Raw genomic sequence first — 22,761 nt, 5'->3', positions numbered from 1 at the left:
TCGAGCCCCACATCAAGCTCCCTGCTCAGCAGAAAGCCTGCCTCCCCCTCTCCCTGCTACTCTGCTTGTTTGTGTTCTCTATCTCGCTGTCGAATAAATAAGTAAAATCTTAAAAAAAAAAATTCCCATTAAAAAAAAGAAACCTATCAAAATAAAAATAACCTCAACTAAAAATGTGAAGACCGGGGCGCCTGGGTGGCTCAGTGGGTTAAAGCCTATGCCTTCAGCTCAGGTCATGATCTCAGGTTTCTGGGATTGAGCCCCGCATTGGGCTCTCTGCTCAGCGGGCAGCCTGCTTCCTCCTCTCTCCCTGCCTATTTGTAATCTATCAAATAAATAAATAAATAATCTTAAAAAAAAAAAAAATGTGAAGACCTATTTCAAGACTACAAAACTCTCCCAAGACCATAAAAGACCTCACTAAACAGGGACGCTACTATGTTTATCCATGTTCAGAAAGGCCAAACATGGGGCACGTGAGTGGCTCAGTTGGTTAGGCACTGCCTTTCCCACAGGTCATGATTCCAGGACCTTGGGATCAAGTCCTGCTTAGCAGGGTGTCTGCCTCTCTCTGTCTCTCCTCCTCCCTGGCTTGTGCGGGCGCACGTGTTCTCTCTCAAAAAAAAAAAAAAAAAAAAAAAAAAAAAAAAAGGCTGGAGACAGAAAACTCCTCATTATTTCTCCTTTATGTAAGGTAATTCTCAAAATGTCTGAAAAATAAACAAGATGATGATAAGAGCAATAAAATTTCCAAAAAATGAAAGCAACCTTCTATTTCCAAATATTAACATGTTATAAAGCCACAATAATTAATGTAGTGTAACTGGCACTATCACAAATAGCCTATCTGAACAGAAGAGACAATCCAGAAACAACCCCTAGAACATAAAAAGCTGTCCTTTTAAAAATTAGTTGGTAGCAGAGGATTACTCCATAAAAAGTGCCAAAAAACTATTAAGCTACTTGGAAAATACTGACACACACACACACACATTAAAAACAACACAACAACAAAAAGAACCCACCTTGAAAAAAGATATAGGTGAAGAGCCTTCTGATCTCAAAATGAGGAAGGCTTTGTGCTAAGACACAGAAATAACAGGGAGAAACCAAAGTAAATTACTGAAATTTTGACCATAAAGATTTTATTTATTTGACAGAGAGAGAGAGAGACACAGCAAAAGAGGAAACACAAGCAGGGGGAATAGGAGAGTGAGAAGCAGGCTTCCTGCTGAGCAGAGAGCCTGATGTGGTGCTCGATCCCTAGGAACCCGGGATTATGATCTGAGCTGAAGGCAGATGCCCAATGAATGATCTACCCAGGCTTCCCCGCAAAAAATTCTTCTTTTTTTTTTTTTTAAAGATTTTTATTTATTTGTCAGAAAGAAAGAACACACACAAGCAGGGAACACAGAAGACAGAGGGAGAAGCAGGCTCCTGGTTGAGCAGGGAGACCAACACAGGACTCAATCCCAGGACCCTGGGATCATGACCTCAGCTGAAGGCAGATGCTTAACTGACTGAGCCATCCAGTGTTCCTCCCCCACCCTAAAAAATTCTTATGACAAAAACATTGAACAAAATTAAAAAGAAAACAGTCAACAAAGAAAATAAGTATTTGTAGCATATGTGACAAAGGATTAACATCCTTATCAAACGACTGTAAAATTTATGAGAAAAAGATGAACACCAAAAGGGAAAAAAAAAAAGCTAGGCAAAGGACACAAATAAATGACAAAAAAAAAAAAAAAAAAGAAGAAGAAGAAAGGAAGGAAAAAGAACTTCTTTAACACTAAATCAAACAAAAAAGCCAATTAATGTAACATGACAGCATGTTATGTCTATTAAACTGCTAAGGCTGTTTTATTTATTTAAAAGATTTTATTATTTATTTGACACAGAGAGGTCACAAGTAGGCAGAGAGGCAGGCAGAGAGAGGGAGAAGCAGGCTTCCTGCTGAGCAGAGAGCCCGATGTGGGGCTTGATCCCAGGACTCTGGAATCATGACCCGAGCCGAAAGCAGAGGCTTTAACCCACTGAGCCACCCAGGGGCCCGCTATGGCTGTTTTAAAGGAGAGTCCCTAATGTTGGTCATGGTGCCATGAAATCAGCAAGGTAACTGGTGATATGAATCAAGAATTTTCAAAATATTCAAATTGGTGGCCCAGTAACTCCGCTTCACTTCATGCCCAGAAATAATGAGAGATGAACATTAAGATTATAAAGATATTATTTTAAGTTTATTTATTTATTTAATCTCTATACCCAATGCGGGGCTCAAATTCATGACCCCGAGAGATCAAGAGTCACAAACTCTTTTAACTAAGCCTGACTAATTATAAACAACTTAGAAGTACAACCATAGGTGAATAGTTAAAACCTGGAAAATGATACATCCACAAAGTATAATATTATGTAGACACTGACAAATCACATTTCTTTTTTTTTAAAGATTTTATTTATTTATTTGACAGAGAGACAGAGATCACAAGTAGGCAGTGAGGCAGACGGAGAGAGAGGGAAGCAGGCGCCCCGCTGAGCAGAGAGCCTGATGAGGGGTTCAATCCCAGGACCCCAAGATCATGACCTGAGCCGAAGGCAGAGGCTTCATCCACTGAGTCACCCAGGCGCCCCCAAAAAATCAGATTTCAATATAATGCCTAATATGAGGTAAATGCTCATTCCATATTGAAAAAAGGAGCGAAGGGACAGGAGAAGCAGAATGGATAGTCATTGAAAGCTTAGGTCCCCCAGCCAAAAACTTGCACCCCAATTCTGGTTCCTCTACCAATCTAGCAGTGTGACACGGAGTGAGATATGCTACCCTCTGTGCTTCTGTTTCCTTTTGTACAAAACAGGGACAATAATGGTATCCACTTCACAGGCTGTCATAAAGACTCAACAGAACAATGCACACACAAAGCCTGGCTCCAATGCTCCTCTGTATCATTACACTGTGCTCCTCTGGATCCTCCACCCCAGAGGGTAAGGAATACATGTTAACCAAACAAATATATAACCTTTCTGTTTTCTAGAATCCTCTTTTTTTTTTTTTTTTTTAAAGATTTTATTTGAGAGAGAAAGAGAGTATGTGGGCACATAAGTGGGGGAAGGGGAGGGAGGAGGAGAAAGGGAGAAGGAGAAGCAGACTCCCCACCAAGCAGGGAGCCCAATGAGGGGCTTGGTCCCAGGATCCTGGGACTGTGACCCGAGCCACCGAGGTGCCCCAGTGTCCTAGAATTCTAATCACAAACCTTACATAAATGTTCCCCACTAAACTGTCTTCTCTGATAAACTACTGAATTTCTATATGATGAAGGTAGCATCCAGAGGACAGAACCTGGTAACTAACCAATTCTAGGAAAGAGCCAAAAAGGAACAACAGCATCCCAGATTGTTCTCTCTTTACTCATCTGTCCAGCATATTGCTGCCTGATAAAACCTTCTTTCTGAAATGAGGTGCAAAAACGCATGGTGGTTGAGGCTTATTTAATCAACTCCACACTCTTTCTTTTTCCTTTTTTTCTAAAGTAATCTCCATGCCCAATGCGGGCTCAAACTCATGATCCTGACATCAAGAGTCACATGCTGTCTGGACTGAGCCAGCCAGGCACCCTTCAACTCCAAACTCTTTAGCTTCACTCTCAGAACTCTGTACAGTTCATTCCCATCGGTTCCACCCACCCAAACTCATCTTCTGGGCATCTTCTAAACAAGTGCCTACTGTCTTGTTCCCCTCCCAGCTCAAGTGATCCCCTAATCACATCTCCCCCCCCAAAATGTTTATTAAAGATTTTATTTATTTACCTGTCAGAGAGAGAGAGACCGTGCACAAGCAGGAGAACCGAAGGCAGAGGGGGAAGCAAGCTCCCCGCTGAGCAAGGAGCCTGATGTGGGACTTGATCCCACGACCCTGGGATCATGACATGAGCCGAAGCAGATGCTTAATCAACTGAGCCACCCAGGCATCCCTAAACCACATCTTCTTCTTCTTCTTCTTTTTTTAAAGATTTTTATTTATTTATTTGATAGAGAGATCACAAGTAGGCAGAGAGGCAGGCAGAGAGAGAGAAAGGGAAGCAGGCTCCCCGATGAGCAGAGAACCCAATGCGGGGCTCGATCCCAGGACCCCAGGATCATGACCTGAGCCGAAGGCAGAGGCTTAACCCACTGAGCCACCCAGGCGCCCCCCTAAACCACATCTTCTTAAGTGCAAACTGACTTCATGTTTGTCTGGTTTTCATTGTGGTATACTGTTCTATGATTATGTCGTTTCCCCACACAGTCTATTAGCTTGTTGAGGGGAGGAACTATGCCTTTTACTTCTGTATCCTCTGTATCAATAAACACAGAACAGTGTTATGTAAACAGCAGACACTCAATATTGATTTTACTGTCACAGGAAACACATATAGATGTTTTCTGCCCATGACAAGAGCAGGAAGGAATTTATGGAAAATCAAAATATTGTATGCTAAGTGGAAGTTTAACTATATGAATTTATTTCCTTTACTGTTGTTTGTGTCATTTCTTTTCTGTGCTGAGTGTGGGTGTGTGTGTCATTTCTTAAATAAAGAAAAATAAATATGTCCTAACAACATAATTATAGGTTACATTAAAAAAATCCCACCACATAAAAATAAAGGCTGGCTAGCTCAGTCAGTAGAGCATGCGACTGTTGATCTCAGGGTCATGAGTTCAAGCCCCATAATGCATGCAGAGCTTGCATTACTTAAAATAATTTTTTTTTTAAATAAACTTTAAAAAATAAAAGATTTTATTTATTTATTTGACAGACTGAGATCACAAGTAGGCAGAGAGACAGGCAGAGATAGAGGAGGAAGCCGGCTCTCTGCTGAGCAGAGAGCCCGATGCAGGACACTGGGATCATGACCTGAGCCGAAGGCAGCTTTAACCACTGAGCCACCCAAGTGCCCCTTAAAATAAATGTTTAAAAACTAATACTAAAATCACTTGTACCATGCACTGCTCAATAAATATGTTCTAGATGAAAAATATTTTAAAAATAGGGGCGCCTGGGTGGCTCAGTGGTTAAGAAGCCTCTGCCTTCAGCTCCGGTCATGATCCCAGAGTCCTGGGATCGAGCCTCACATCCGGCTCTCTGCTCAGCAGCGAGCCTGCCTCCTCCTCTCTCTCTCTCTCTCTCTGCCTGCCTCTCTACCTACTTGTGATCTGTCAAATAAAAAAAACCTTTTTTTTTAATTTGTTTTTTTAAAAGATTTTGTTTATTTATTTGAGAGAGAGACACAGAGAGAGAGAGCATGAGAGGGTAGAAGGTCAGAGGGTGAAGCAGACTCCCCGTGGAGCTGGAGCCCGATGTGGGACTCGATCCCGTGACTCCGGGATCATGACCTGAGCTGAAGGCAGTCGCTTAACCAACTGAGCCACCCAGGTGCCCCTAAATAAAAAAATCTTAAAAAAAATAGGGGCGCCTGGTTGGCTCAGTGGGTTAAAGCCTCTGCCTTGGGCTCAGGTCGTAATCCCAGGGTCCTGGGATCGAGCCCCACATCAGGCTCTCTGCTCAGCAGGGAGCTTGCTTCCTTTCCTCTCTCTCTGTCTGCCTCTCTGCCTACTTGTGATCTCTGTCTGTCAAATAAATAAATAAAATCTTTTTTTTTTTTAAAGATTTTTATTTATTTATTTCACGGACAGAGATCACAAGTAGGCAGAGAGGCAGGCAGAGAGAGAGAGGAGGAAGCAGGCTCCCTGCTTGTGCAGAGAGCCCAATGTGGGGCTCGATCCCAGGACTCTGAGATCATGACCTGAGCTGAAGGCAGAGGCTTTAACCCACTGAGCCACCCAGGCGCCCCAAATAAATAAAATCTTAAGAAAAAAAAAAAAAAAAGGTGACTATGCTGATGTTGACAATAAGGTTTAGTAATTTATCACCCAGATTATGGCTGTACAGCCAGTATGTCAGATATTTCCCAAAGGAAATCAACCAAAATAACCTTTTATACTCATCAATACAGAATTTAGTCCTTTGTGGAACTCAGTTATTAAAAAATACACATATTCTAAGAATAACAGATGGGTATGAAGAATAAGATAGTAGAAAAGGATGATTTCCTAGTAGTCTACAAATAAAACTACCACAACTTTTTAATATACTGCTGTCCTTTACAACAGACAACTGATTGCTAAAAAACCCCAACTTATTTCCTGAAGCATATCAGAAGACTATCTATACACTCTTCCCAAGAAATAGTGATCCCAAGTTCCCATGATTATAAGAACACACTATATAATACATGTAACATATAAAACATGTTAATCAACTGTTTAGATCGTTAGTGAGGTTTCTGGTCAACAGCTATTAGTAGTTAAGTTTTTGGGGAGTTAAAAGTAATACCCGTATTTTCAAGTTGGAGATGGAGTGTCAGGGGCACTGGATTCCCTAACTCCACATTGTTTAAGGGCCCACTGGAGTGTGATGAGCGCTGTAACAGGGATTAACATACTTCCCACTACCCTGGCACAAAGGATGGCTTAAGTGAGTAAAAGAGGGCTTCAAGGAAAGAAAACGCTAAGGCTGGATCTTAAAGGATGAGATGGACCTTGATAGGCAAACTACAGTAGAGAGGAACATGCTAAAAGAGGAGACCGTAGGTGGGGGAAAAATTTAAATATGTATGAAATCAGACAAATTCTCTGCAAATAAATTCAACATAACTGAATGGAACCATACTAAACCATCTCAGGTTTATTAGGCTTCAGAAGCTATGTTTTGATTCCTCAGTAAAGGTAGCCTGTTTATTTCGCTTGTTGAACATTTACAAATGAAACCGAAGACAAAGTTTATCTGGAAGTCAACACACTAGTGCCATAGTACCAAGTGAAAGCTGGTTCCCAACCACATGCTACCCTCTCTGCTTTTGACACTTTTACAGGCATACAGCAACTTAATGCCTCACTTCTTTTTGTGCTCCCAAGGGTGACAATGTCAGGAACTACCTACCATATCTCTGCTTTGCTCTAAGCCCTGAAAGCACCTCAGAGTTACACTGTCTTTGGAGTAGTCCTACAGTCTTTCACTGCTGAGAATATGAGGAAGGCTGAGGATCTATGGCAAGTCTATTTTTTTTTAAGATTTTATTTATTTATTTGACAGACAGAGATCACAAGTAGGCAGAGAGGCAGGCAGAGAGAGAGGAAGGGAAGCAGGCTCCCTGCTGAGCAGAGCCCGATGCGGGCTCGATCCCAGGACCCTGGGATCATGACCTGAGCTGAAGGCAGAGGTTTAACCCACTGAGCCACCCAGACACCCCTATGGCAAGTCTATTATTTTGAATAAATAAATGTCATAAAAAGGAACAGATTACACACACACAATATAGAATTTATAGAACATGCAATAGGGACATCTATGGATTTGGGAGCAGATTCTACCTGAGCAGTGGTTCCCAAACCTGGATGATACCAGAATCACCTGGTGAGCTTTAAAATACATAGATCCCACAGATTCTTGATCAGTAGATCTAGGGTGGAAGAGACTTTACTCCAAAAGGTCCCCAAAAGTGACTGATATAGAACCTCTCCTGATCATGGCTCCAAAATGAGTGACCTAGAATACAATAGTTCCCCACCCTAAATACAGGTCTACATAAATCCAAGCTACTCAAAAACCCATGGCTTTCTACTAAGAGAATTTTTGGTTCATTCTTCAAAACAAATAACTGTTTTGTTATTTAGAGAAAAATCTACAAAGTCTACCTCAAAACTTGTATGGTTCCCAAATAAGCAATAATGGAATGTACAACCAAAGAAGAAGTCCTAAAGTTTTACCTCTACAATGGGTACCATCAATAACAAAATCTTTCTCGGGGCGCCTGGGTGGCTCAGTGGGTTAAGCCGCTGCCTTCGGCTCAGGTCATGATCTCAGGGTCCTGGGATCGAGTCCCACATCGGGCTCTCTGCTCAGCAGGGAGCCTGCTTCCCGCTCTCTCTCTCTCTCTGCCAGTCTCTCTACCTACCTGTGATCTCTCTCTGTCAAATAAATAAATAAAATCTTTAAAAAAAAAAAAATAACAAAATCTTTCTCTACAAGGTATGAACAAGCTCAACACATCACACAAGAAAAAAAAAAAAAAAAAGAAGAAAAATGGACATACGTAGCAAGAGTGAACTTCTGGTTTTGCAATTTGTCTCAGTGACCATGCGGTCAATGCTTGAGTATCTCTATAACCCAGTACTCACTCATGAAGGCTACTTGGTGAAACCGAGACACTTTTTAAAAATAAAAGATTTTATTTATTTATTTGACAGAGAGACATGGTGACAGAGGGAACACAAATAGGGGGAGTGGAAGGGGGAGAAGCAGGCTTCCTGCTGAGTAGGGAGCCCAATGCAGGGCTTGATCCCAGGACCTTGGGATCATAAGCCAAGCTGAAGGAGATGCTTAATGACTAAGCCCCCACTCAAGACCATTTTTAATTGGTAAATGGGGTCTCCTATAAGGTCAGTGTTAAATCAGAAGCCAACAGGTTAAATTTAACAACGTTTACCCATACTAAAGGCATAATAATGATAATAAATGGCATTATGAGGTCTCTGAACAAAAATCAAGTAACAGTTATATTAAAAAAAAAAAGAGTAAGATATTCTTAGTGAGTAAACACTGTAGTAGCATGAAGTATGGATAAGAGCTAAAGTGCTACTCAATAGAACAAAAGAAATCTGAAAAACAGAAAAAGGATATACATGTATAGGAACAGAGACATACAGAAGTTTAAACAATGAAAGAAATAGAATGTTACTTTAAACTAATTATTAGTTTATGAAAACAAGTAATTTGTCAATTTGGCTACTCCTTAAAAACATGGAAACAAATACAGGAAAGGAGATAAAGGCAAAAGCTTAACCAAGAAATTGTGGGGAAAATTATGTATTTGTAAATATCCAAAAGACATGACAAGGAGAGAAGAATCAATGACCATGTCTGACAAGGGAATGGAAAGAAAAAAAAGAAAAGATAAAATTTATTCTAGGGGCGCCTGGGTGTCTCAGTGGGTTAAGGCCTCTGCCTTTGGCTGAGGTCATGATCTCAGGGTCCTGGGATTGAGCCCCAAATTGGGAGCAGAGAGCCCTCCTTTCTCTCTGCCTGCCTCTCTGCCTACTTGTGATCTCTGTCTGTCAAATAAATAAGTAAAATCTTTAAAAAAAAATTCTATTCTGAACAGCTAACCATGTCACTATTACTTTATAGTTTCAACATATATTCACAACAAAAAATTTTAATTGGAGTAGAAAGTTAAAGATATAAATAGAACAGGGACACAAGAAATACTGAAAGGAATTAGGGTACCCTCTATTATCTTATTAATTTTTTAAAGATTCTTTATTTCTTTATGTAATACAGAGAGGGATCACAAGTAGGCAGAGAGGCAGGCAGAGAGAGAGGAGGAAGCAGGCTCCCGGCTGTGTAGAGAGCCCGATATGGGGCTTGATCCCAGGACCTTGAGATCACGACCTGAGCCAAAGGCAGATACTTAACTCACTGAGCCACCCAGGCGCCTGGTATCCTCCACTATTATAGAAAACTTACAAACAAACCTCTGTGAATATAAAATATCTTATACCTGCTCTATGATATATGATCATGACCATGCCATGCCAGAGGTGTTATATCAGAATTAATAGAGAAATAAAAAGTAGTGGGCTGAAACAATTTATAACTTTCAATGGTCCAAGTGGACAATACTAAAAATAGGTGCTAACCAACAGTGACCTCCAACAATGGTTTGTTCTTATCAAAGAGAAATGACTGAAGGATTAAGAAGTCCTGAGGGACGCCTGGGTGGCTCAGCTGGTTAAGTGGCTGCCTTCGGCTCAGGTCATGATCCCAGCGTCCCGGGATCGAGTCCCGCATCGGGCTCCTTGCTCAGCCGGGAGCCTGCTTCTCCCTCTGCCTCTGCTTACCACTCTGTCTGCTTGTGCTCACTCTCACTCCTCTCTCTCTGACAAATAAATAAATAAAATCTTAAAAAAAAAAAAGAAGTCCTGAGTTACGAGGAAAGAAGTAAATAAGCTCAAATCCAAACAGTGCTGGTACTGGAGACCAAGCATTAGTATTACTGATGGTCAGAGTCTAGAGTCTAATAATGCAGTGTATACATGGACAACCTTTAAAGTTGGTGACAATGTTAAAAAAGAAATTCTGACACATACTAAAAACCTAACATATGCCAGTGCAGTGGTATACTATATTCAAGGGTAGTAACAAAGTATAGTCTTTATACTGTTTTTTCCTTTTCTTAAAGATTTTATTTATTTTTTGACAGAGAGAGACATAGCTAGAGAAGCAGCACAAGCAGGGGGAGCGGGAGAGCAAGAATAAGCTTGCCGAGGAGCTGAATCCCAGGACCCTGGGATCATGACCTGAGCCGAAGGCAGATGCTTAACAAAGGAGCTACCCAGACGTCCCTCCCATCGTTTTTTCTATAAATATACATGGATTTATATTTCTGTCAAAAGAGATCTAGGGCGCCTGGGTGGCTCAATGGGTTAAGCCTCTGCCTTTGGCTCAGGTCATGATCTCAGGGTCCTGGGATCAAGCCCCACATCGGGCTCTCTGCTCAGCGGGGAATCTGCTCCCCCTCTCCCGCTCTGCCCACCTCTCTGCCTGCTTGCGATCTCTGTCAAATAAATAAATAAAATCTTAAAAAAAAAAAAAAAAGTGATTGGGGCGCCTGGGTGGCTCAGTGGGTTAAAGCCCCTGCCTTCAGCTCAGGTCATGATCTCAGGGTCCTGGGATCGAGCCCCGCGTCGGGCTTTCTGCTCAGCAGGGAGCCTGCTTCCTCCTCTCTCTCTCTGCCTGCCTCTCTACCTACTTGTGATTTCTGTCAAATAAATAAATAAAATCTTAAAAAAAAAAAAAAAAAAAAAGTGATCTAGGAGCGCCTGGGTGGCTCAGTGGGTTAGGCCTCTGTCTTCGGCTCAGGTCATGGTCTCAGAGTCCTGGGATCGAGCCCCACATCAGGCTCTCTGCTCCGCAGGGAGACTGCTTCCTACTCTCTCTCTGCCTACTTGTGATTTCTCTGTCAAATAAATAAGCAATATCTTTAAAAAAAAAAAAAAAAAAAAAAAGTGATCTAGGGGTACCTGGGTGGCTCAGTGGTTAAGCCTCTGCCTTCGGCTCAGGTCATGATCCCAGGGTCTTGCGATCGAGCCCCACACTGGGCTCTCTGCTCAGCAGGAAGCCTGCTTCCTCCCTCTCTCTCTGCCTGCTCCTCTGACTACTTGTGATCTCTGTCAAAAAAATAAATAAAATCTTAAAAAAAAAAAAAAGTGATCTAAAAAAATGAGTATTTATCTAATAACTAGCTATAATACCAAATGTAGTAGAATATTCTGTGAAACCCAGAGACTATTTGGAGCCAGTATGGGGAAAAGTTAAAAAAAGGCAGAAGCCTTTGTCCTATGTCTATGACCTCAGGAAAATCACTGCCTCTCAGGTTTGTTTTCTGTAAAATGAAAAGATTGCCAGATGACTTATAATTTCATCTGAGTTTAACATCCTACTTTTTTTTTTTTTTAGGTTATCAGTTAAGATTCATCCTTATAGGGACGCCTGGGTGGCTCAGTTGGTTGGACGACTGCCTTCGGCTCAGGTCATGATCCCGGAGTCCCGGGATCGAGTCCCGCATCGGGCTCCCAGCTCCATGAGGAGTCTGCTTCGCTCTCTGACCTTCTCCACTCTCTGACCTTCTCCTCGCTCATGCTCTCTCTCACTGTCTCTCTCAAATAAATAAAAATAAAATCTTTAAAAAAAAATAAAAAAATAAAATAAAAAAGATTCATCCTTATAGGTAAGAAGGGATCAAGTACCCCCACTTCCTAGCTAAAAAAGTCAGGAAATTTTAACAAACGCATACAGCAAAGGTGTACAAAAGGATAGAGCAAAAGGTAGTTCCCTAGCTTTGCAGTCCACCTGTCTATAACCAAGAATCAGGAAGAAGTCTCTAAAATCTATTTAGAAGATGATGGCTGGCTAATGTACACCACCCTACTTAGTAGCATTTACATCTGAAGCCCAATAAATTTTTTTTAATTTAAAATTTTATTTATTTGACAGGAAGACAGACACAAGCAAGGGGAGTTGGACAGGGAGAAGCAGGCTTCCTGCTGAGCAGAGAACCCGATGTGGGGCTAGATCCCAGGACCCTGGGATCATGACCTAAGCTGAAGGCAGAAGCTTAATGGCTGAGCCCTGCTGGAGCCCCTCCAGGAAATTTCTTAAAGGCAGGAAAGGAGAGGGAAAGGGAGAAAGATCACCTTAAGCAGGTGCCACACTCACCAAGGAGCCCCATGTAGTGCTCCATCTCAGGATCCTGAGATCATGACCTGAGCCAAAACCAAGAGTCAGATGCTTAACTGACTTAGCCACCCAGGCACCCCTGAAGTGCAAGAAATTTAATGAGGAACCTTTGTGTCAGCCAAAAACACTGCAAACATTAGATTCCATCTACCAGACTGGCTCCTTCCTCCCTCCAATAGGATGTGTTTTAACCTAAAAAGGCCGCTCAAAGTCAAGGTATAATCATTGTATACCAAGCCCGCCCCTCCCACTCCACCAACTCTCCCTGCACACAGAACATCAAGACATCTGCTCTTCAAAAGCCCTTACCAATCTAGGACATTTTAGGACTCTATTTGCTACCTTTCTTATTGGAGAGGCATCTTCCTTCAAAATAAGAAACAGGGGATTTAATTTTAGTGTGAAAAATGTCGAAAGCCATAACTATATACTTGATAGGATAATCAACTTAGCACCCTTAGCATCAACTAAGATGCACCCTTACCTAAAAGTCACTAATCAGCAAGTATCTACCACTGAGAACAGTCAAGAACAGAATCAGAAAAGGACTCTGAGTAGTTATTAGACTTCTCAAATCTATGCACTCAAATGTCCAATTAATGTGGCTCTTACTCAAAGTCCATTCACTCCTTTTTTTTTTTTTTTTTTTAAGATTTTATTATTTGACAGAGAGTGAGAGATAGGCACAGCAGCAGGTAGAGAGAGGGGGAAACAGGCTCCTTGCTGAGCTAACGACCTGATGCCAGGCTCCATCCCAGGACCCTGAGATCATGACCTGAGCCGAAGGCAGAGGCTTAACCACAGTGAGCTACCCAGGTGCCCCAAAGTCCATTTACTCCTTTAGTAGAAATAATTCAAATAATGGGAAGCGGAGAGATGAAGTATGAGAGGCAAAAAACGAGGGCCAAAACCGAGAGACTTATCCCCAAAGGAACAGGTTAGAAAACTTAACAATCAGCAATAAGGAAGCAGATTCCTAGTAATTTGAGATAACATAGGGTATCTGATGGGAAAATGTTCATACACGTAACACGAAGAAAGAGTACAAAAGAGGATGCAGGATAGGATTCCAACTTAGCTTAACAAAATGAAATAAATAAAACTATACAAATATTATTTCTGGTGGGATCCCCTACCTTAAGCCAGGCAGGTTTTAACATCTTGCCTGGACAGATGTGATGGCCTCTCAACTAGTTCCCCTGCTTCCCTCTTACTTCCTTACCACCATTTTTCACACAGTGGACAAAGATTTCTAAGATGGAAATTTATTACCAGCAAAGACACTTCAATTCTGAAACCTCCCCTATAAGATGAAGTCTACACTCTTTCACTTAGACTACGGGGTTCTTGAAGGACCTTTCAGCAGATCTGCATCCAGCCCCATACACTCTGCTCTAATCACACTAAACTGCTTTCAGTACCCAGAACTTTCTAGGCTTCTCTCCTCCTGCCTCTGAGCCTTTGTGCATGCCATTCCCTCTTCCAGGAATACACAAGCAATTTAACTGCTATGAATTCATCCTATGAATACACTAGTACAAATGCCCAAAAAGTTGTATGCAAGGATATCGACTAGAACATCTTTCTCTAACAGCAAGACTGAAAACAACTCAAATGTCCAGAACTGTGTATAGTATTCGACCACCTGTATTTTTTTAAAAAAGGATACAGAAACACATATGTTTATGCATGCACAGAATTTTCTCTGGAAGGTTATATGAAAAATTAATATTTATTACCTGTGGAGAAGTAAACTGAGGGATCAGAGGTGGAAAGAAGTTACTACTTTCCACTGCACATTTTGTACTGTTTGAAATATTCTGCCCATGCGTTTTTATTTAATGTAGTAGTTACAAAATACTTATATAGAACAATTACATTTTGTCTTTAAAACTGTATTATACAGGCGCGCCTGGGTGTTTCAGTCTGTCAAGTGACCCACTCTTGATTTCAGCTCAGGTCATGATCTCAGAGTTGTGAGACTGAGCCCTGACTCAGGCTCTGTGCTGGGTGTGGAGCCTGCTTGAGATTCTCTCTCCCTCTTCCCTACCTTCTCTAATCAAACAAACACACAAACACCCCAAACACCAAACTGTATTATAATATACATGCCCATTTACGAAAGTGAAGGGAAAAAAACCCAAAGGGGAACACACCGAAGTATTAATAGTATTTATCTCTGTGGAAAGAAAGTAAGAGTTCTTTAGGTTTTACTATAGTTCTTTAATTATTAGACTCTTCTAAAGAATGAAACAAACATTATTCAGATGATATAAAAAAAAAAGTTTAAGACCAAATGTAAGTGAGGAAAGTTCTAAGACTTGCCTCTGCAACCTCAATTTCTTCTGACACTTGGGCAGAGCATGGCTGCCGGTAGCCTCCTTCCTTCCCGCACTTCTGCAACAGTGTTCTGGCAAGGCTTTGAATCCACTCAAATCTAGACTTCACTGCCAGAGTAAACTAGACAAAAATGCCTTTTATTATTTCACTATATTTATCAAAAAGTTTCTTCCTACTACTTCCTACTGTACTGTATTCCTTTTCCCTTTAAAAATTATATAAAACATGTAAGTAAGAGAAAACTCGTATCACCAAGAATATACATCTATAGGTTAATTTTTTTTAAAGATCTTATTTATTTAAGAAAGAGAGTGAGAGAGAGAGAGCATATGAGCAGGGGGAAGGGCAAAGGGAAAGAGAGAGAGAAGCAGACTCCCCACTGAGCAGGAAGCCCAACATGGGGCTTGATCCCAGGACTCTGGGATCATGACCTAAGCTAAAGGCAGACACTTACTCAACTGAGACACCCAGGCACCCCTATAGGTTTTATATAAATGTTCTGGCTTATATCCATAGTCCCCTCCCTATATACACACACACGTATCTGTGCATACTATTTGATAATCTGCTTTATGAAATATGTCTCAAATCTCTCCCTTTCAATATGTTACTATACATAATACAATGGTTGCATGACATCCTATTATACAGATACTCATATTTAATCATTCTCCCATTATCAAATATGGTCATTCCCAAATTGCAGTAATTAAAAAAAAAAAAGAAAATTTATTTGCACTACAAGATGTTATACAAACTATAGAAAACCAGGAAAAGTTACCCCAGACCTAGCCAATCTTGCACTACTAGTTTTTTATTTTATTTTGACCAATGTTTCCATGTCTGTTGTCTTTTTCCTAGGCATTTATTCATTCAATTACTTACTGAGTTCTTGCTATGTGCCTAGTTCGGGTATTTTTACTTTTATTCAATAACAATTTTTGTGAACTATATTTAAAAAAAAAAAAATCATGGGGCGCCTGGGTGGCTCAGTCTTTAAGCGTCTGCCTTCAGCTCAGGTTATGACCCCAGGGTCCTGGGATCAAGCCCCACATAGGGCTCCCTGCTCAGCGGGAAGCCTGCTTCTTCCTCTCCCACTCCCCCTGCTTGTGTTCCCTCTCTCGCTGTTGTCTCTGTCAAATAAATAAATAAATCTCAAAAAAAATAAAATAAAATAAAATAAAAAATAAAAAAAAACCCCACCTAACAAACTTTATTAGCATTTTGCTGGTTAATAGTATTCCCAATGGTTTCTTTTTATGGTTGTCAAACATCACTCCCAACATGGGGTGTGGCCCTGTTAACATCGATTTCTCTACTGCTCAACAGATTTTGACTGATACAATTTTCTCATCTACAAAGTCCCAATTTTCTTGGTTCATATAATTTTTGTAGTCTGGTGGTTATCGCTGTAGCTTAATGCAAAATATATACAATGATCATCTATTCTAAAGATCCATCACTTTACTTTTACATTGCACATTACAATTACTGTTACAAATATATATATATATACACAAATATATATATTTCCCCCAACAATACATTTAACTGCCATAAGCCTGTCATTTTACCAATGTGAAAAGGCACATGGAAATTACCCCTAATGGACTTGCCCAAGGCCCTATAGCTATTAAACTGCACTAAACCTTGGTCCTCTAATAGGATTGAAGTCAAAGTTTACGTTCCTTTTGAATTTGCTCATATACCTACATCAGGGTTTCTCTTCCAGAAAGCCTTTCTCAACATCCTTCACCAACTCCTGTAACTGACTATCCTCCCTGCATCACAAAACACACTTTTATCAGAGCACAAATAACACTTATTTACTAATCTCTTGCCCTATACTCAAGACCCTCTGGAAAACAATTTTCTTCTTATTCATCTTCAAATCCCCAATACTTAATGCAGTGTCTGATGCAAAGTAGAAAGGCAAGTGTTCAAAAACTGAATGAACACATTACAAGTGTTCAATGATGAACAGTATAAATATTTAGAGCACGTCTAAACATCTGGTTGATTCAATTCAAATATGTTTCAGAGAAAGTCACATTCCATTGTATCTAGAACAAATTAGGTTCAAATATAAAACTTGTATTCAAAATACAGATATTATAAAGACAGAAAATATAATTATTACGCCACTTCTATTAAGACCAACACACCAGTAACAATACTTAGTAATTCTACAAGACACAGAACAGTTTAGATGCTTCTGAATAACTGTCTTAGGAGTCACAAGTTCTACAAGCTTAATACTTAGCCATTTTATTATGACTCTGAGTACTTGACAACTTGAATGGGGGAGTAATAACAAAATCTGTATAAATTGTTAATTATGCTTTACTTAATGTGGTATTTGCTTTCAAAATTCTCTTTTGTAGAATTTACAATTTTAGATCTGATTTTGCTCACTGCTTTATTTTAAAATTATAATTCTTAGGCCATTGGAATGGTCTTAATATTTCTGACTTCATCCAGCCGTCTAGAACTGCCTCCCAATCTGTGCACAGCTCTTGTGCATGTTGGACATGCGCAGGAACATGCACGCAAGCCAACAAGCACCATTTAATACAATTTAACATCTATATGCCACAGTACAATACTACAGGGAACAAAGTAAGGAGCTGGATGGTAGAGCTGTTCTAGAGTTCAAAAGTATTGCTTCTTGAATACTAAAATGAAAGTATTTCGATTTTAGTACCTATACAAAAAGCAATTCTTATCGCCAGGTACTCATGACCCACTTTGTTGAAAATCTGTGTTATGTAAATCATACAGAGTTCCTATTCTGATCCTAAAACATGTTATTTGTTTTAATGTAAAAATTAAAAAATTACTTACCAGTCAAATTACTTAACTCACCGCCCCCTCAATGAGCACAATTGAAGCTCCAAGAAGATGGGTCATGTTTATCTTGTGACTTCAAGTACCCCGGAATCATACCACTTTGTACCCTAAGGGTATTCATATCCCAGTTTGAGAAACAGGGATCTAAACAATTAAATAGCCATAACACTTAAAAGTGACCAACATGTTCCTACAACCCCATTCCCCAAACTCTTATCAGTAGTTTTCTATACAGCTTTTCAAATCAGTAATGTTTTTCTTTTAGCACTCATTAATATGTACGCTGTGTCAACACTCCTAAAAAACCCTGCAGGGTACAAATTATTTCTGGAGTGACAGAATACTAGCACACAGACCTTCTCCTTCCCATCTATCAATGTACCAAGCTGACCACGGAAAACAGACATGTGAAGAAGAATAGTAGAGCTTTCACTCCTGTTCCCTTCCTCCTCTCTATTTGCTCCAGGCACAGCTTGTAAGAAAAATCTTAGTAGCTGTCACTTAGATGATTCATTCACATAAGCTTATCTAATGTCAGCATTTCTAATTCCCACCTCACTCTTTTGCTCTTACACAAGGGCAATTAAACTATTTTCACAGTTTTAAAACATTTTCACATCTTCAAGGGGATAAGAAAGATGTGCCTTCTGATAGCCTCAGAAGAGGTAATTTTCCTACCCAGAACCCCACTTTTTTTTTAGTAAGATTCCAAAGCCCAGCAGATCTCAACACTTGTAAGGCCTGTTTCAAGTTCACTATGATGACCATGACATTTTATAACAGAAATTGTAGATTACAGTAAATTTTAAGTGATACTTTAAAATGTTTTTTGAAAGCTATTCATAAAGATTGTAACTGACGCAAAAATGGGTCATCAGCTAGGCTAACTCAAGTTAACTAAGACTACTTTTATCTAAGATCTATTTCCCCAAAGACAGGATTCCATTAAAATTTCAAACTGCTTTGGGCCATGGACTTTTGAGGTTATTTGCTAATAGTCAAAAAATACATTCCAAGGGTTTCTGCCGAAAAACAACCATTTCCTGGGGTCTTCCTATGTAACCACTCAGGATAGTACTTAATGCTTTATGCACATTCTCATCAACTTGGAAAACAGCCTCTGTAATTGGTATTGTTCTCTCTCAAATGGGGACCATAGGAGGAGAGAGTTTAAGTAACTTGCTCAGTGTCACCCAGCTAGTATATATGGCAGTGCAGTTCCAAACCAAGGATTCTGACTATAAAACCTGTATGCCCTCAGTCACCCACTGTCCTGCATCTCCTATACCCAAGAACAATATAGCAAATCCTCCAACCCCAGAAAGGATTTACTACTCCCAAGACCAAGAAATGGAAAGAGTATTTACCTCTCCGTGACTGCAAAGTCAGTTTGAGGAGGGAAAACAGAACTCTCAAGCCCTTGGTTAGCAATCTGTCCACTAGTGCATCTTGTTCTTTGGCTCCAGATCTGTGATCATTCTAAAACAGAAACACAAATAATTTTATCAATACCAAATATACACTAATGCACATGTAACATGAAAAGCAAAATAAGGGCAAGATGAAAATGGATAAAACTGGTTAAGAAACAATATACTTGTTAAGAGGTCATGTTACTAAATGAGGCATTCCATAAATTCTATGAAGCCAATAAAACACTTCTTTTTTTAGACATTTGCTTAATAGATAAAGGATCTGTAATTTGTTTTTCTAAATGTCCCAGTGAGGATGTTTGCCTGGTTGAGTTGGTGGAGCACATGACTCTTTTTTTTTTTTTTTTTAAAAGATTTTATTTATTTATTTAGCAGAGAGAGAGAGAGATCACAAGTAGGCACAGAGGCAGCAGAGAGAGAGGGGGAAGCAGGATCCCTGCTGAGCAGAGAGCCTGATGCAGAGCTGGATCCCAGGATCCTGAGATCATGACCTGAGCGGAAGGCAGAGGCTTTAACCCACTGAGCCACCCAGGCGCCCCAGCGCATGACTCTTAATCTCAGGGCTCTTGGTTTGAGCCCCAAGTTGGGTACAGAGAATACTTTTTTTTTTTTTTATTTTTTTATTTTACAGAGAGAGATCACAAGCAGGCAGAGAGGCAGGCAGAGAGAGAGCAGGAAGCAGGCTCCCTGCTGAGCAGAGAGCCCGATGCGGGGCTCGATCCCAGAACCCTGAGATCATGACCTGAACCGAAGGCAGCGGCTTAACCCACTGAGCCACCCAGGCGCCCCCAGAGAATACTTTAAATAAATAAATAAATAAATAAATAAATAAATAAAATCTTAAAAAAAAAAAAAAAAGTACCCCATTATGATCTTGCAAGCAAATAATGGCATATGTGTGTGTGTGTTTGTGTGTGTGTGTGTGTGTATATATATATATATATTTTCAAGCTGACAAAAAATTCTTACATAGTAATAGTCCTTTAACAGTATATTTCCTTATCTTCAGCAAGTACTGGCTTTACTGATTAAGTTAGTTTACACCACAAGACTGTATTTTTCAGTTTAATAAGATAACAACGGAGAAAGCTTTCACTGACTTGAAATTCCGAGCAGCACAGCAATGAAATAGTTTATTAGCTGATAATTCTCTCCTCAAATAACAAATAAATGAACTATCAAGCTTCAGGCAACAGTACAGAGGAACTTACTTGGAGGGAAGGAAAGAAGGAAAACAAACTCCCAAGTGAAAGTGCTAAATTTGAACTGAGAGTTTCCAAAGAATTTGGCATATAAGGTAAAACTAGGAGGGAATCCACCTCATAATTAACTAAAGCCCATAAAACCAAGCTGATAAAATACTTAAAGCTAAAGAAGTCGTCTCTGCTGAGAAGCAATTTACAACTTGAACTGAGGATTAATATATCTAGTCAAACACTTCTGTATTAGAGTCCATATATTGTTACTAGCATGCCTCAAAGGAGATGAGATTTTATTTACCTCAACATTCTAAGGGTGACTAAAAATGAAGATCAAGCATGGAAAAATCACTATGCTTGGTGTATATATTAGCAGTGTATATGCAATGTCACATCTCTGCACTCAAATACTGATCACTAAGAAAATGCACAAAGATACTACCAGGGAAGATTTGTGGATAGTAACTAAAGTTCAGGGATGTTTAGAAAACCAAATATGGTATGCCAAATCCACACATCCAACTGCAAACCTGGGTCTGCCATTATTATTAATTTGTTAATAATTTGCCATTATTGTTCTTTCCAAACCTGTATGCTCTTTCTTAAAGTATTAAATTATGACAAATTTTAGTTGTTTGAAGAGGACCTAATTCCTAGCAGAAAAGTCTCAAGTCATCTGGGACCAGGATAGGTAAATAAGGTAGACAGATGATCAACTAAATTTCTGGTTTAAAAAAATGAAATGGAGGCTATAAAATGGATGCGGGGGATTTGATGCCAGAAGCATCCCTCAAGCAAACAAAACCACACACACACACACCAACCCCCCCACACACAAAAACTCCACCCCCCCCCAACCAAACAGAAACAAAAAACAGTCTCTAGAGGAGACTTTTTGCCAGCAGGCACCACTGTGCAAGTGTCTGCCACAGGACGACTCCTTGAGGCCCTAGTCAGCCGCAGGTGGCCTCTGCACTCCAAAAGAACTCCCTCACTTTGTGTGTTGTTTAAAGCAAAACCCTAAAGCTCTTAGAACTGGAATGCATCTTAAGAATGACTTTTACAGCTTCTAAGTTTTCTTATGCTGGTTGAATAGACAGACCCCTAAGGATGACTTTTACAGTTCCTCTTAAATAAGCCATATTTTCTTAAGAGAGCAAACACTACTGCTGTAACATTCCTCACGTTGCTGATTTAAGTAATAAGGTCCTTTGGGTAACCTTATATTCTCAATTTATTCTCTGTAGATTTCATTTTCCAAAAAAAGTATGAATCCCTGGCATACAGGAAATCTCAAAGAATAGCAACTCTGTAGACAAAGTCTATACCACTAAAACAAGGAGAATGATATGGAAGACCAAGCCGCTGATGACTATAAGGCCGGAGTGAATGAAGAAACAAAACATGGTCTGTGGAGCACAACACTAACCAGGGCAAACAAGCTTTACTCATGGATCAATCATAGATCTTCTGGATTTTAATCTTTAACACGTAGAGAGCTTACTTTTTTAAGTAAAACAGACCTAAGTAAAACAGACCACCTGCCATCCACATGTCAAAAAAAAAAAAAAAAAAACCCCAAAATCTCAAGAATGCAAAAACTTACACAAATGGACTAATTTATTAGACAATTAAGCATGGCTCTATTCCCAAACCTAACACTTCATCAATACTGGATTTGTTAGTGCAATTTTACTTTTACCAGAGAGAGGGGGAGAAGAAACGTTTTGAAGGCCCCCCCCCCGGGGGGGGGGGGGGCGGGGAATGCTGAAAAACTCTCTTATAGAGCCAGATTCCTGCAAAATCTTACAGATTGAGATTACACACAGCAGACCAGACAACTTCACTTAGCACCAGGCTGTTTTAATTTCCTCATAAGCTTAACAGAGCTTTCCTCAAAAAAGAAAAAAGAAAAAAAAAAAGTTAATCAAGATCTTCCTCTCTCCAACGCAACCCGAGCTGACACATCAACTACTGCAGATACTACAATAAAGTACTCAAACATTTCAGGAAAACAGAAAAGAGAAAACTATGGCAATTCGACAGGAAGCTTTTTAATCATTCAAAAAAACAGGTAACGACAGTAAATTTAGTATACGTGCCCTGTTTAACTTCTTTTGCCGCCTATAGGGGACGTAGATTTTTAACTTTCCTAGTTGATTTAAACTCAAAGCAAGAAGACTACTTATGCGAATGTTTACTTAATGCTGAACTCTGGGCTACAGGAAGTCAGCTACTAAAGAGTAGTTACATTAGGCGTAGATATTTATAAACCAACTGCAACTAGTGACCCAGGATTCAATTACAACATCAACCATCATATTTCAGCATATGGGCAAATTACCAGTGGAGTCAAGAATAAATTCATTCTGCCTTACTGGCGCTTTAGATCGGGTTGCACAATCCCGAGGCAGAACTGCCTTCGCCTAGCCCTAAAGCATCAGGCACTAAATACTGTACTAATTTAGCGTCAGGACAGTTTAAAGCGGGAAGGAAACTAAAGGGTCGCCTGATCCAACTTAGCCACCCCATAATCCCGAATTCAGTAATCTGTCACGTCACTTGAGATCAGAATGAAATTAAGTTTTGATCCCTTTGAGAT

The 22,761-nt window shown here is 40.0% G+C and overlaps 1 protein-coding gene across 4 annotated transcripts in view; it reads right to left on the bottom strand.

The window, feature by feature from the left end:
- CTCF (CCCTC-binding factor) overlaps positions 1-22,761 on the bottom strand; it is a 54,084-nt gene that overhangs the window by 30,117 nt on the left and 1,206 nt on the right. For 3 of the 4 annotated variants that reach the window (XM_032323584.1, XM_032323588.1, XM_032323585.1), the window contains exons 2-3: positions 18,895-19,006; positions 17,522-17,634 (exon numbers count right to left, since the gene is read on the bottom strand). The gene's annotated coding sequence lies outside the window, so the exon portion shown is untranslated. The remainder of the gene's footprint in view (positions 1-17,521; positions 17,635-18,894; positions 19,007-22,761) is intronic. The other variant, XM_032323586.1, reaches the window with a different exon arrangement.

The sequence above is a fragment of the Mustela erminea genome, chromosome 19 (assembly GCF_009829155.1).
Source record: "Mustela erminea isolate mMusErm1 chromosome 19, mMusErm1.Pri, whole genome shotgun sequence".
NCBI classification, from domain to species: Eukaryota; Metazoa; Chordata; class Mammalia; order Carnivora; family Mustelidae; genus Mustela; species Mustela erminea.
Note: the sequence above shows the minus strand (reverse complement) of the source record. Positions and strands in the feature narration are given on the sequence as shown.